The sequence below is a fragment of the Triturus cristatus genome, chromosome 5_1, assembly GCF_964204655.1.
Source record: "Triturus cristatus chromosome 5_1, aTriCri1.1, whole genome shotgun sequence".
Classification (NCBI taxonomy): domain Eukaryota; kingdom Metazoa; phylum Chordata; class Amphibia; order Caudata; family Salamandridae; genus Triturus; species Triturus cristatus.
In genome coordinates this window covers 756,791,762-756,805,452 of record NC_140587.1, presented here as the reverse complement: position 1 = coordinate 756,805,452, position 13,691 = coordinate 756,791,762, and positions in this window count along the sequence as shown.

Genomic DNA, 13,691 nt, shown 5'->3' with positions numbered 1-13,691 from the left:
TTCCCTTCATCATTGAAGTGCACACCATCTCCTCTATAAATGTCTTGCATGTCATAACGCAAGTTGTTGTGGTAAATGGCACCCATACCATAGTCACGGAGGAAAGCAGAAACAGATTTGTTGACGTGCTTTCTTGCTTTGTCATCGCACCGCGTGCCCACCGTGCGTGCACGGCACTAACTGCGTAAAGTGGGCACGCGGTGCGCGAAGCGCACCGCGTGCTCACTGTGCACGCACGGTGCTCGAAGCGCACCGTGCGCGCACGGAACGAACTGCGTTAAGTGGGCGCGCACGCCACGAATGGCGTAAAGTAACTTAGCATTTAAAAAACCGTACAAATTCACTGAAAAAACCATAGGTTTCACACACGTTATAGTTAGGAATTAGCATTTAAAAAACCTTGCAAATTCACTGAAAAAACCATAGGTTTCACACATGTTATAGTTAGCGGAAATTTTACTGATTAAAAACCAATGAAATTCCCCCGTTATAGTTAGTGCAGGCAACTATAACTCACGCGACCGCAATCTTCTGCTGATGACATATGTGTCTTTATGAAAAAAAAATATTTGTAATATATGTATAGCTAAAAATGTATGGAAGAAGACATGGGCAAATAAGTGTCTAAATACAGTATTAGCATCAGCAGAGGATTGCGGTCGCGTGAGTTATAGTTGCCTGCACTAACTATAACGGGGGAATTTCATTGGTTTTTTATCAGTAAAATTTCCGCTAACTATAACATGTGTGAAACCTATGGTTTTTTCAGTGAATTATATATATATATATATATATATATATATATATATATATATATATATATATATATATATATATATATGTATGTATACATATTCCAAAGCAAAAGAGAATGCCGCGCTCCAGCAATGAGTTTTCAAGGGTTGTTTATTTCACCACCACTACCACCAACGCGTTTCACCACAAGGGCTTGTTCACGGTTGGGTAATTCCTTTCTCAATCTCATTTATATTCCCACATATTAGCACATAATGAGGCATTGTGGGATTTATAGTTTTGACCAAGATATATACAATTATGTACAATTTATTTTGTTCCATGAATTACAATACAAGGAATCAAAATTTGTTGGTTTCATTGGTTGTCAAACTCTAATGAACAAACTATTTATACAATGAGAATCTACACTAATGTAATGTACTTAGTCAAAGTGACTGCAAGGTTATTGACATGTATCCATTTGATCAAATTGTGCACTGCATGTACCATGATGCAAAGGAACAAACGTTTCTGGGATATAATGCAGTGTCCAGCCACACCCTTTCCCCTGCCCAAACTGATTTTCATGACCTCCTCTACTATTTATCACATGTTCCTAATGTTCCACTGTGTAAAAATTTCATTCTGGGCCATTTGATTGCACTTCATCTGGCCTGGCCCAGAGAGTACAGCCTGAGCCGGAGAGTATGGCCAAAGCTGGAGAGTACAGCCCAGGTGTGAAGAGTCCGCCCATGTGCGGGGTTTCCGGCCTGACAGTGGATGTAAAGATACGACACGTAAGTGATCTCTGTGAATACCAAAAGTCATAAAGTTAGACTTTTGTCTCATGTTGCCTTTGTGAATTGGGCCCTAAGTTCACAAGAATTAGCCAATCACACAGTGCCATCAAGGCAGATGTTAAATTTTGTGTGTTCATAATTACAATAGAAGCAAAAGTCATGGGAACGGATGTGCTTGGCTAGAGGCTCAACATAAATACAATATATGTAAGGCACAAAGTAGACCCCTGTGGGACTTCAGAGTGCAGCATGCAAGGATCAGAAGAGAAGGAAAATACAATATCTTCTGATTCAACACAGGAAAAGCTGTGATCCTTACCACCTCTAGACACCTGTAGACAACCATACAGAATTGACAGGTTGACAGTGTCCAGCAGATCAAGGATATTGGGGACACCAATCCCACAAATTCATGTTTGCTATATGCTAGGTAGTCACGGAGTTGCTTTAACACTTAGCATTCCAGAAGTCTGGCTGTTAAAGGTAGCAATGATAGTGGGTCACAGATACATAGCTTAAGAGTTTGGCATCTGTTTTTTAACTTTTTACATAGGGGCGATGGTGAAATTCTGTAGGGTATTAAGAAGAAAAGAAAATGTTGCAAAGTGTCAAATGTCAATACATTGAGATTTTTTTAAATGGATATATGTCATAGTTCATGGGACATCCACACTTTAGAATAAGCAAGGCATCAGAGAGCGACAATGAGGAAAAAGGGGAATGGTTGCAAGCCCATCTTTGGGCAAGGTCTTTCATACAGGGGCAGTTAAAACAGTGTCAGATTTAATTGCATATTAAATGGTATTGATCTCCTCAAAAAGGCAACCTAGTGAGTTTAAAAAATCCTTCAATGGCATAATAACAGGATTAAGACAATGAAGTTCAGTGAGTTTTTTGACTATGTGGAAAATCATTTTCTGAATATTGAAAGCAAGGGAAATTCTGGTCCAATTGCAACCTTTGTGGTTTCTCTACAGAGATTAATACATTTTTGAAACACCCATTTATATGTGGATCTGAAAACACATTGTAATTATGATTTTAAAAGCATTTAGTTTCCTAAATTATGCTTCATTAGCCCACTTACCATTTAAAAAAGAGACAAGCTTTATACACTGATTTGTTTCAACCAGTGGGGTAAAAGTCAATTAGCAGTTACTGAAAGTAGTACAGTGTGATGTGAGAGACCCTCTACTACATGTTATTTAAAAGTGCTTAAGTTCCTGTCCACACAGTCAAGGAAATTCAACACCAATTTTGAAATTTGCTATTTTTATTTGACTGTATAGGAGGAGGCAGTGGCATATATACCTTAAAGTTAAAAATTCTTTCAAGAAAAATAATAGGATTGAAGGCAAATGTGAAAGATATTCAGGAAAAAATGAAAGCAAGCAAGCTAAGGAACTTCAAGAATGCAAATGGAGATGGGGCTCTCTGGGCGTGGAAAAAACAAGGTAACAGAATGGAATTAGGAATTTATCAGTTTAGTGAAGCATCCTGTCTCTGGTATAATTGCCTATGCTGGCAACGTGGTTTAGAAGGCCTTTTCTCAGTTCTTCTAACGGCATTACACAGAGTACATATCCCCTGATATTGGCATGATTCAGGGCTTAATCCTATCAGCAGTCTCCAGTCCTGACTTAAGAGACATTTAGGAAGGATTATACAAGCAGGAGGTCAGCCCCACCTCAGTTCCTACAACATGTGAGCCTTGTACATATAACTAGGGGACTACGGACCACCTTCCATGTGGACTTCCCAGAAGCAAGGTGAATGACAGTAATTCTAGGCTGTCCTGAGGCAGGTGAGTAAATACTAATCTATACGTTGCTCTAGTGCAGGAAAGGGTAGGTGATATAAAATGAATGCGAGAGAGGTGGTCATGGGAGTGCCTTGAGACTCTTACAGATTCTGCGTAGGGTTGGGTGGAATGTTTTATTCCCCCTGCAGAATTGGCAGAATTGTGTGACTCTGTGTTACTCTTGTAATGTGGAGTTTCAGCTAAATTCCACCAATCACCATGTGGCAGAATTTTCTCCCAGAAAGGCTCCAGATTATTGTGAGCTGACGAGCGTGTGCGAGATTTGGCATCCTCTAGCGCGATTTTCAAATCCAAGTGGTCACAAGCAGTCGTAGTCAAAGGGCTGCTTCTCGAGTAGATCTGCTGCCGCTTGAGTAGATTTTCTACTCGAGCGGCAGCAAAATCAACTCTAATGGCAGAGCGCCCTTGCGCTCCGCATGGTGCAGTTCACATTGAATTTTCAGTGCTGCTTGCGCTACCGGCACTAAATTGCAGCGTACGCAGCATGACATGCATAATTTTTGCCCGTTGGTAGAACACCTTGCTATCTTGCAGAGTTTTTATGGAACTCCATGGAATTATGCAAAGTGAAACTGCGCGAGTTCCGCTCATTCTGACTGGAGCAAAGCATGTAACAAATATTTCTCCTAATGCATGTTTCAAGCTACTTCAACTTCATTATTTGCCTATGCCTTATCATACACCGAAAACGTTATTAATGATTTACCCAGGAACATCATCTGTCTGTGGCAGATGTTGAATGGGGCCTGTGGATTTCCTACACATGGTTTTGAGATGTCATAAAATAGTGGATAGGTAAACTGCTTGTACTCAGCCAAGGAAATGACACCTACTAAATACATTAAGCAATGTTTGTCCATGAAAAAAAATCCTAATATAAAAAAAGGATGACATTACTGGCTATCGTCCTCGCCAATCGGTGGTTGAGCACGATTCACAAAGGTAAACGTACACATTTGTACTAGTTTACTCTTTTTGGCTATTCACAAACAAATTATTCAATAGCAAATTTATATCTATGCTGACTCCGCTGTAGGGCCAGAAAACTCCGTACACAAAAAATATAGATTTATCCTGTCTTTTTATATGCAGAGTTCGCCCGTCCGCAGTCGTAAACTTACTATTATATCATTTGTTTGTGAATCGCGAGAAAGGGTAAAGTTACACAAAAGTGTACGTTTACCATAGTGAATCGGGCCCTCTATCTAATAAATGGTAGAATCCTTTATCTCCTAAGATTCAACTTTGGAGACATGACCTGCTTGAAAGGGCTTTGGCAGATGAGCAACATATGAAAACCACGAGAAGGGATGAGAAGATGATAGAGGACTTAGCAGAGTGGTCAGCCTCTCAATAACCAACCGTCTTGATAGGATTACGATCTAATTATCTAACAAAGCTTATTGACCAGATACTATTGACCATGATATGTTTTCTAATGGTGGCTATCATAAGCTGTGTAATGTGGAGCATAAAGAAATGCTTGGGTTGGTAGGTGTAAATGTATACCTTGTACTAAGATGCACATGAAACTCATTGATTATTATAGTAAAAACGAAATAAAAATGTCTGAAAAAATACATTTTGATGACTGCGTTAGTCATACAGATAACTGCCGTAATGAGGCACCCTTGGACATGCAACAATTACCCTTGTGAAGGTCAGAAGCTACTATCTGATTTTAAGATAGCACCCTTTGTGAAATTTAGAAACCGATTTAGCTTTTTAATTGTGATGCAAATATTTTCAGCAGAATAGGCTGAAAGTAATTTTTGAGAGTTAGTGTTATAAAATCCATAGTTTGCTATTATGCAACTTAATTGTAGTCTGCCTTGGCAGGATACAATTTTTGACCATCCGATATCTAGAGTGTGCATTAAATTGAAGAACCATCCTGCTTGCCGTTTAGTCCCAAAGCTTGAATCTTGTTTACTAATTGTCTGACTCAGGAGGTAGTGATGGAGAGACCAACAAGGTAGGAATGCCCCTCCCTCTGGAGCTGGTCAACCTATATATCGAACCTCTGGCAGATAAGCTAAGAGAATATCAGGGCAGTGTGTCCTTTAGTTGTGGAAATTTAAAGAAGAAATCGTCTGTTGAGGGAATGGGCCTACTAGTATTTATTTCTTAAATAGAATAAGGAATTGCATTTCCAGACAAATTAATTTTTGAATTTGGGAGCTTTTGGGCAAGAAATCAAGCAATGTTAAATATGTGACCATAGTCTTAAAGTGTCCACATCGACCAACTGTGTCAAACCAAAGTTAAGATATGTGGATATAATACTCACCTCTAGGCTGGATGATCTGGATCATGAAAAGCTTACAAGGGACAAAAGCAAGTAAAAACATTTTTGAGGAGGTGGGCCAGAATACCACTCACAGCGGTTAGCAGAATTGATTTAATAAAGGTGTCCGTCTTGGCCCAATTTGATTTTCTATCAAAAATATCCTGCTCATTGTAAAGAATCACAATTTATTTAAAATTCAAGATTTAAACAATATGTTTAAATTCAGATACTAGGTGTCCTACATTAAAATGAAAAAAGATAAGTAGGGTATTAAGGACAAGGGAATGGGCTTTGCCCGATTTCAAATTACACCATCTGGGTATCCAATCAAAACTTTGATCCCTATTAGCTACATACAGAAGGCCAAGTATTGGTGGAAAGGGATGTCCTTCCGCATCCGGAAAAAAGGTGCTGTTATAAATATTCAGCCCTGCAATATTATAAAAAAGTTAGACTGAAGATTCTACCAAGCAATTTGAGATTGTGGAACTATGTTAGAAGATGGCCATATACGAACAATTTTGGAAATTCAATCATCTTTGGGAATCTCTGGCCACATCAGAGTGTTTGCAAGATGCACTCAGTACCTACTTTGGAGTAGGAGGATTTGAGACAATGGTTGGAATGATGCAGAATGGGATAATCATATCCTTGGCTAGTATAAGTTACCAATTGGCAGGTAGCCTTTCAAGATTTGGCTCTGATTGCCACCATGGAATAGGTTGATCAGTACTCTGAGTGATAAGGACACTGTATCAGCATTTCTGGAAGTGATCAGTTTGGGAGATCAACATCCACATATATAGTGTAAATTGATCCACGTATTAGAAGCAGACAAGAGAAGATGGCTCAAACAATATTGTATTTTGGAAATATTACCTATTGTAGCATGATCTATGGTAAATATCCATTGACCTTCGACTTGACCAACATAATATAGTGGAAATACTGACAGAGGATGAAGGGCAAGCATCAAAGCTTCAGGATTGGGTGAATGTAATGATCACCCAGTTGAACAAAAATGGACCATTCACAATGACACTGGACATGAAAAATATATAGTCAAGGTACATATATGCAGAGTTAAAGCTAGTAAGCCTATCCATACCTGTAAGAAAATGAGTTGTTAGTTGCGAAGGATATGAGTCCTTCACAAGTAATAATTCTGCAACCTTCCCTTTATTGGACAAAAAGTACCCAATTGTAGCACTTCACTCTCTCAGCCCTACTCAGGGGAGGTGGTGTGGGCTAGTACCCCAACTCGTTAGCATGCAACAAGAACACTCAGTACATCATGTCCAGTCAGTGCTTATTGTTTATAAAATGAAAAGTACTTTATTACACACATGCTACTGAATGCTACACATTAATTTACAATAGATCAACAAATATGCAGAGGGAAATACCTATGGTGTCACCCGCATAACATGTTACACTCTGGTGAGCCCTTAACCCTTAGACCACAGTCCCCCTACATATATCTGACCCAATATAAAGGGTGTGTTTTTTTCAAAAGGCAGAACTACTAGCTTTGGTAGGGTGTCCCCAGAATAATAAAAGATTAAAATAGAACACATGAATAAATGCCAGAACTTGTGTCCCTGAAGTGCAACCCCACCACTATCATACATACCACTTATAACGACAATGGTAGTAATGCATTTCACAGCAACTGGCTCCTTTCTGTTCACAATTGGGGATTGCAATGGGCTGTCACAACCCACTTTCACATGTGTGCTCCAGAAATTTCTAAATGTGATGCTTAATCATAAAATCAGTACATTCAATTCCTAAATGCTTTTGGTACCCTAAACACTATAAAGGGTTACTTTTTGCACTGGGAGGCATTCAACCTGCCTGGTGGCATTGATGGAACACATTTTGCTTTGGTACCACCGCATGACAGCGAACACATTTATATAAACTGTAAAAATGACCATTCCATCAATGTGCGTGTAGTCTGGATTCCAGACCTGACCTCACCAATGTATGATCAATATTCCCAAGAAACTCCCATGGCTCGTTAGTGCTAAGCAATAGCAGCATACAACAGTAGGTGGCACAACATGGGCATATGAGGATATATGAGGCCCTGACTTGCTGGTAAGCGTTGTGATCATAAATTGTGAACCAAAACACCTACGAGTTTGATAAAAATGTAATTAACATGTATTTGTTTCAATTATATTTTTCAGGAGACTCTGCATATCAAGCAGACCATGAGTGTTACCACCTCTGCAGAATCCAACAACGCCAGGGGAAGTCCATTTCAATGAGGCACTTGTCCAAACAATGAGGCCTGTGAAGCAGGCTTTTGGGCTCCTCAAAGCATGATTTAGTTGCTTTGATAAGTCTGGTGGAACCCTCCTCTACTCACCTGACAAGATCTGTCAAATACTTTTTTTATGTTGTATGCTGCACAACATTGCCCTGCTGCGGAACATCCATTTCATACCTGACAATGACAATGATGATGTCCAGGATGATGTTGATGATTTGCAACATGAAGATGACAGAGGAAGAAGGGAGTGACCTCAGGCAATTAGTATATGACAACGCCTTTACATGATGGTAAGTTTTGAATAAAATATTTCACAAATTATCTATTACATTTTTAGAAAGATACTTCCTAAATCACAGTACTTTGTGCTTGTCCCTTCAATAATAATGATTATAATTAAACACTTGTAGAGCGCATGGATATCCTCGGGCATCCCAGTGTTAACAGCTGAATAGAGAACCAATAAAATTAAGGAGCAATTTGTTGGAATAGATAGGTTTTTACAAGCTTCCGAAATGGTAGGATGTGCGTTTCAGAGCGGAGGTGTAAGGGTAGCGTGTTCCACATTTTTGCCACATTATATGCAAAGGATCTTCCTCCGCTTCTTGTCCGCAATGAAATGTCATGTATGTGAGTCGGGTCCACAGTTATTTGTAGTCAGTGTCCACAAAATAACACAGTTTGTAAAATGCAAATGTGTTTTAGAATTTCTGCAAAAGTGAATGCTGGTGGCTAACAGGAGAAACTTCATGCTTGTGCCTCTTCGTGGTGGCCTTTTTGGGATCATCTTCCACTGGTACAGGTGAACAACCACTTCTAAGGAGAGCTGATGTCTCCTGAGCTGCAGGTTGAGAGGTGACTCTTTCTCAATGTCTCAGTGGTTTCCTAAGGCCTTACTTTCTCAGGAGGTGCCTGGTTGCGTGATGGATGTTGAGGATTGTCCTCTGAAAGAGGTAGATGATTCCCTACTCAGATTGATACAGACACGGTCCTTTATGCATTGGGAAGGTACAGAAATGTTATTGTAGGTTGTGGGTATACAGGGTTTGATTTAGAGTTTATCGGATGGGATACTGTGTCACAAATGTGAATGATATCCCATCCGCTATATTACAAGTGTATTATATTCTATGGCACCTATAATACAGCAGACAGGATATCAATCACGTTTTTGTATCTCATCCGGAAAACTCTAAGGGGAATATGTACAAGGACTGGCGAAAACTATCACTAACGCTAGTTAGCAGCAGTTGTCTTACTGCTGAACACTATCACCTTGTTAGCGACGTATGTACATGGTAATAGCTTCAGGGATGAGCGGTGAAAACTGCCGCTAACATTAGCGTGATGGCGATAGGAATACCGGTGTTAGTGGGGGAAAACCAACGAAAGGCCCATTAGCGGCAAAAAAATGCACTTTAGTCAGCCCAACGTAAGTTTTTTTTGCCTCTAATGGAAAAAATAGCCTATCAGTCGACCTCCAATAGAAAATATGCAAACAAATCAATGAAATGCAGAATGGAGCAGCCAGGGCCAACTGCAGCACACATCAACAACCCCCTTAAGCAACCCAACATCCAGGATGACCAGGATGAAAGCCTAGATGCCTTGCTGGACCTGCGCCTGAATGCGGCGCTGGACCTGTATCTGGAGCCTGGATGCGTCACTGGACCTGTGTCTGGAGCCTGGATGCCTCGCTGGACCTGAGTCTGGAGCCTGGATGCGTCGCTGGACCTGCATCCGGAGCCTGGATGCTACGCTGGACCTGCGTCTGAAGCCTGGAGTGGGATGCAGACGAGCTGTGAAGTTAATGAGCCGTTGTGGTAGACATTGAGGCACGGCGATCGCCCGTACCTGATGGTGAAGTCTGGCCAGTCGCATGGAGACACATTGCTGACCTGTGTGAGAAGATCGCCTTGGGCCCCTTAGAGCTGTGAATGGTAGAGGAGCTCCTGCACACCAATCTAGGGAGGTCTGCATCGCATACTATGATCCACCACTACACTGGGGTGCACAGAGAGGATCACCAACTGTGGGCGGCACCTCTCTGCATTACAGGCTGGATGAGGTTGCGCTGGCCTGACACTGTGGAGGGTGAGGCCCCTGAGCTGCGCCAAAGTTGTGTTGCGGGAGTGCTGCAAGTTCACGCCTAAGGGGGCCCTGGTGCATCAACTGCATCGGGAGGTTCACCAGCGGACTTGGTGGCGACTGATGTACCCATGCTTGTAAAATCCCACCTGGCTGAGGCTTCTGCTGGGTGAGTCACAGATTTGGAGAGAGTTTAGCGGATTGCACTATGGTGTCAATGTCCAGGTAAGGAGAAGGTGGGGGACACGTAGCGGAGGAGGGCCGGGGGTCAAGTCGCCCAGGCCCCCAGTGACGGCTCATCCGCTATGGTGGAAGAGCGTCGCCCCACTGCTTCCAAGCAGTGCAAGAAGAGGAACAATCATCTCATGATGATAACTTCCAGATGTTATCGTGCCATGTTTCCTTTGCGGGCAGGAGGCTGGGTAGGGCTGCTCCACTCATGGACCAGGGCAGGGGCGGAGTGGCATGCCAACTCAAGTGCACAGTGACTGTTTGAAAGGCCCGCTCAGGCCGCACAAAGCAGTCATACGCACTGTCCTGTTTGCAATGCAGGCTGCATTACTGCCTGCACCTCCAGCCCCTGGCTGAACGCCTCGTCCCGGCGTCAATGACCGATCCCAATGCCACATTGCAGCACTGTGATTGGCTTAGGGGAGGGAGCCTGGCTGCCTACTTCCTGTTCCTGGAAGCCGACTCAGGAGAGCAGGAGCAACGAAGACACAGGACCCGGCCTCGAGGTAAGATTTCTCTAATTTAAATATTTACATCACCCACTCACACACCCCCCCACACGTCCACACCCCATCCAGTGTTCTTTCTGGTGTTTCCCACCTACCAGCTGTCCAGTCCCCACCGCAGCACTTCTCAATGGCGGCCGCTGTGCGGGCATTCATGCGAAGCGGGCGTACCATTGGTGTGCCAAAGGTATATTTGGAGTTATGACGCATACCATTATATTGCATTCCAGTGCAATGCATACTAATACTAGGCATATTGCAACAGTAGGGAAGGTGTTGGATTGCGGAGATGTAAACATTACTATTCCCACTTCAGTGGGTGCAACCCTAAAAACTGACCCTTGCACCCCAAAGCAAACCCTGAACCCTAAAATTCATCTTTGAGCCCCCAAAACACACCCTAAAAATCATATTTGACCCAAATGAACACCCCAATTTTCATATTTGACCAAAATGCCCACCCCAATGTTCATGATTGACCCTAAAACACACCAGAAATTTCACATTTTACCGCATAATTAACCCTGGGCGGTGAACTACGCTCCGCTCGCGGAGTTTGCGGAGTTTCGGTAACTTCGCGGTTCGCGTAGAATACGTAGTTACCGAATACTACGCAATCTGCAACATAGCGTAGCTGTTTATCTTCTTCGCGCGCTCAATATGCGTTCTCGCGCGCGCGGTAACGACTTACTGTGATTATGCGTTCGCCGACGCGATTTTCTATCTGTTCGCGTGCGCCACGAGATTTGTAATATGGCCGCACGATCCCGCAAGAGTGTGCGAACGCGAACACGTCATTCGGACGTGCGAGCTGACTTCCGGCGGCAGTCTTGGTAAGATCGTGATCCCGAATACGCAGAAACTACAATCTGGCGAAGAATATCTCTCGAGCATCATAAAACCTCTTCGAAAATGATAATTTTGCTCAAAAAAACTCCTCAAATTGTAATTTAGCTGTATTTTTTTGTGCAAGGAGTCGTTTTTCTTTTTTTACTTTTTTTTTCAAGAGGAAGGAAGTGCCCCTGAGTCTCAAACTTCCTGTTCCTGTCCAGCAGGCACCTCCCAGTGCTTTGTCCATGTGTTGTTCACTTTCATTTGGATTTTGGAGCTGGAAGGATCACTTTTTGTGTCTGTCTGCTGCATCATATATCATTGGATTGGATTTGGGGACTTTTGGAATTGAGATTTTACAAGTAAGTTGGGGAATTGGTGCACTTGTTTGTTTGATTGGGGCTTGTACCTACATTTTGTTGGCATTTTCATTGTTTTTAAAATATCTTGTTGTTGTGGGTGGACTGTAGTTTCAGTGGGGGCCTAGTTATTTTTCTTTGAAGTTTCAGCCAGTAGGCCCAGAGGTACCCATGGGTGCATGTTTCTGTGGTGTCTGTTGAATTTTATTTTAAATATCATGTAGGGCATGGATGGCATTGGATTGAATTGCTAAATGTGGTTGGGGTGTATTTCACTTTTTGGCTGTATGTGTTGTTAATAAATAAATACCTTTGTTGGATGTGTGTTTGTGCTTGCTGTGTAACTTTACAACCTTTCGTAGCCCTGTTGATTTTCATTTTTGCATTTTTGTATTAAAACTGTGTTGTTTAGCAGGCCTCCTTTGTCTGGTCATATAGGCCTGATTGAGTCCATTGTTTGCCATGGCCTGTTGTGACTCACCATCCATGTGGCTTGGGGCCATTTTGTGATGGTAGTTTAGTAGTGTGTTGCTTTTTCCATATAGGCCTGCATGTCTTTTCTTTGTTCCCCTTGGCTTATGCTTGTTGTTGTTGTGGCCTGGCCATGTGGGTGGTGGCCATTTTTTGAAGGCAGGCAGTGTGCTTTTGCCACAGGATTGCATTGTCTGTCTTCCATTTCTTCTTGTTGTGGGTGGCTAGTAGCCATTTTGTGAGGCAATCCAGGCTGTGTGCACTGCTTTTGCCATTGGCCTGCATTCATTGTCTAGTGTCTTCACTTTCTGTGGGTGGCCTGGCCATGTGGGTGGAAGCGACAACGCGGACTTACACTTTTTGTCTTCTTCGTGCGCTCAATATGCGTGTTCTCGAACCCGATAACGACTTTTTGTAAAGATCGCGATGCTAAACATGCAAAATTTGCAATCTGGCAAAGAATATCTCGCGAGCAGCATAAAACCTTCTCGAAAACGATGATTTTGTTCATTTTGCTAAAAAAAACTCCTCAGGTTGTCATTTGGCTGTAGCTTTTGGAGCAAGGAGTCATTTTTCTTTTTTTTTACAATTTTTTAAAAGAGGAAGGAAGTTCCCTGGAGTCTGTAACTTCCTGGTCCTGTCCTTTGTCTTCATTTTATTGGTATTGAGGGTGGCCTGACCATGTGGGTGGCGGCCATTTTGTGAAGGCAGGCAGTGTGCTTTTGCCATAGGATTGCATTGTCTGTCTTCCATTTTTTTTGTTGTGGGTGGCTAGCGGCCATTTTGTGGAGCCATCCAGGCTGTGTGCACTGCTTTTGCCATAGGCCTGCATTCATTGTCTAGTGTCTCCACTTTCTGTGGGTGGCCTGGCCATGTGAGTGGAAGCCATTTTGTGTAGTTAGGCAGTGTGCTTGCTTTTGCCATAGGCTTCAGTCCCAAGCTTGTGGCCTAGTCTGCCAGTAGGCCCAGAGGTGAAGTGAAGTGAAGTGAAGTGAAGGGGTTTTGTAGAGCGCGACTGCTGCCCGAAGGCGTCCAAGCGCTGGTAATGGAAGGAAGACGGTTCTGCGGGTAGTGGGGGGCAGGGGGGATTAGTTTCTAAATAAGAGTGTTTTGAGTTCTTTGCGGAAGTGTAGAAGGGTGGGGTTGGCTCTGAGTGGGAAGGGGAGTGAGTTCCAGAGCTTGGCAGCGTTCAGAGAAAAGGACCTGCCTCCTGCTCTAGCCTTTTTGATTCTAGGCACTACGGCAAGAAGTGCATTCGTGGAGCGCAGGGATTT